This window comes from Canis lupus, chromosome 15 (genome assembly GCF_011100685.1).
Source record: "Canis lupus familiaris isolate Mischka breed German Shepherd chromosome 15, alternate assembly UU_Cfam_GSD_1.0, whole genome shotgun sequence".
NCBI classification, from domain to species: Eukaryota; Metazoa; Chordata; class Mammalia; order Carnivora; family Canidae; genus Canis; species Canis lupus.
The window spans coordinates 62,149,362-62,152,092 of record NC_049236.1 but is presented as its reverse complement, the minus strand read 5'-3'; the positions used below and the strand labels follow the sequence as shown (position 1 = coordinate 62,152,092).

Sequence of the window (2,731 nt, the reverse complement as noted above, 5' to 3'; positions counted from 1 at the left end):
ACAAAACGAGCTTTACAAAACAACATACAAAATAATCCTTTTATAATGACAAACCTGGTTTTGAGCAGCGTATTATTGTAAATCCACGCATGCTACTTGCCTTTCAACCCATTTATGACACATTAGTAGAAGACACCCAATGGGTATCTGTCGGTGACAGGATAGTGCTGTACGCGTGGCGTGCCCCCCAAATAACAGTAAGTGTGGCTATTTCCCAAGGCACCGCATATGCGGCTCCAGTTTTAAACGAGCAGTGGTTGGCTTTATTGAGGGGTCACTGGAGAAGTCAGCCGGAATTTGGAAGTGGAACACTGCTGGCCTTCAGCCTTGTTTCTAGGAACTACCCCACCCTGTTGTTCCCAAGAGAACAAATGTACACTTGATAGCCAAGCAGGTGGCATGGGTTGTGGCAATAAACATGTCCTTTCCTGTAAGGGAGCAGTGGACGAGGTTTATGGATCCATGAGCTTTCCTGTGGGCAAGCCATTGTGTCCAGTTAAAATTGTAACTGAAAACATGCGTCTCTCCCAAGTTCTCGATGATTCCACCCATGCATAGCCCAAAGTCCCTGAGCACTGCTCCCACCGTCGATTCGTCTGACCACGAGCACGACCAGCTTCTGGGATGAAAAATAGCATAGGGACCACTAAAAGTCGGTGAGTCTGTCTGTATGTGATGAGACACGGCTCCAGAGTTAGTCCACCTGCCAATGAAAGTTAGGGAAAGGAAGCCAGTTGGGAGGCACTGGGTCCCTCCTTGTTTTCCATGTGTTTACTTCCTCTGTTTCCCTAATGAACTCCATCGCTTTGGAATTCTAAACCTTTAAAGGGAATTAAGAAACAGACTCATTATTTAGAGTCAAAGGTTATAATCAACTCCTCTTCAACAATCAACCGATATCCCTTTGTTTACTTGAAATATAACAGGAAAACACTACCTCGTGCCTAAACGACTTGGAGCATTATTTTCATAATTGCTTGTTGAATTTTCCTAATTAATCAGAAAGGCTTTGGCACAAAGAGTCCAACTACTGAGACCTGAGATACACGGCTGGCAGCAAATTTGTCAGCAGAAATGGTCTTTGGTGCAATCTATGTGCTACCTGGCACAGAAAGTGCTCTGTAAATCTTGATTATGATTACAACACAATGGTTAATTAGCAAGGCTTTTCTTTGTCCTTACAAACTTCTGTAGACTCTTTGACATTCACAAATTGAGGAGTAAGAGTTTCCCTACAGTTGTATGCAACAAAAAAAAAAAAAAAAAAAAAAAAAGGAGAGAGAGAGCGAGAGAGCAAGTTTTCGTTGTTTTCCAAAGGATATCCCTTGTGCTGACAGTATTCCATGGCGTGAGCCCCACGGTCCCACAGCCAAAGATTCAAGCTGGCCAAAGAAAACGCTGACCCCACTGGACTTGAGTAGGTCAAGGAGTTTTATGGTGAATGGAGAGTGACTGTAAAGTTAATCTCCTATTTATGTTACACTGTGATAATCCTGCCGAGGAGTTACAGCAGCCACAAAAGTCAGGAAGTTAAAAAAAAATAATGAACAGAAAAAAAATTTTTTTTTCTTAGACCATCTTTTTGTTTTTGACAATTTTTGGTGTGAACTTGATGGAGGGTTTGTTTGTTCAAAAAGCATGTTTTTGGTAAGCCTAACTAAAAGCACTCATTTTATAGTAATGTGTATTTAAATGGACGTAACATAAAAAAGAATACATGGACATAATATAGGATGATCTGAATTAGAGATAGAACCATAAATTAAGAAAACAAACGTATATAGCACATAACTTAGAAATTGGAGATTCAATGAGAACCTTAATAGGAAAGCATGCAGAGTATCTCAGAAATGACTTAGGATTTATTGTTTTTAAAAATGACTTGAGTTAGGTTTTAAAAGTTGGCAAGGAGTAATTTAAACACTGGTTTTTCAGTTCGGAGAGGTTCCTTTACAGGCATTTTCAGTGACGACATAGCAAAGGAAAACATTTAAGCATATTGTGAAATACTCAGGTTAGATGAGAAATAATTTCCTGAGGGGATTTAGTCATTGGAATAAGTCACCAAAAGTAAGTTCTAAAATCTTTTTCTCTAGGGGTCCTTAAAACATGATACATTTCATATCTTCAGGACAGCTTTGTGTGTGAAGATGGATGATCACGATACATGATTCAAGGCAAATATGAATTTTTCTGACTACAAGCAAGATTTTTATTTCTTCAAAAATACTTACGATGGGAAAATCCATTAATTAGATTCCAATAGAGCAACTGGGAAAACAAGCAAAGTTTTACAGAAGCTTTCATTGCTTCACAGAAAATAAACATCTCTTAGCATACTGCAGGCTCCATAAAATTGTTAGCTTAGATTTTGGCTCTTTTTCTACATGAACGTAACGGTCCATGAACTCATATTTGGAATCCCGAACAATTACATAACTTATTAAATCTTGCCAAGATCAGTACTATTTCTTGTTGTTGAGTGTGGTTTATGAAAAATAGAGATCATATATCATACCAGGAAAGGCCCCAGAAAGTGAGGTTAGATATCCAAATTGCCATGGGAGAGTTTTTAGAATAATTTCAACAATGAGCAGATTTTTTTTTACTAATGAATGAAGACAGGCTCAACTCCTGTAGTGTAATTTTATACTCATCTCAGAGATGTAATACAATCTTCCAAAGGATTTCTGCACCCATAGCCATGCCACTGTTTCCTGATGAAATAGAT

General features: G+C 38.6%; 1 long non-coding RNA gene across 1 annotated transcript; it reads left to right on the top strand.

Annotated features, from left to right (window-relative positions):
- The first annotated feature begins 333 nt into the window (after nt 1-333).
- Nucleotides 334-2,468, top strand: LOC111090133. Its single transcript, XR_005370030.1, has 2 exons — nt 334-656; nt 2,097-2,468. It is a non-coding gene; the product is annotated as an uncharacterized LOC111090133 (long non-coding RNA).
- Nucleotides 2,469-2,731: the final 263 nt, after the last annotated feature.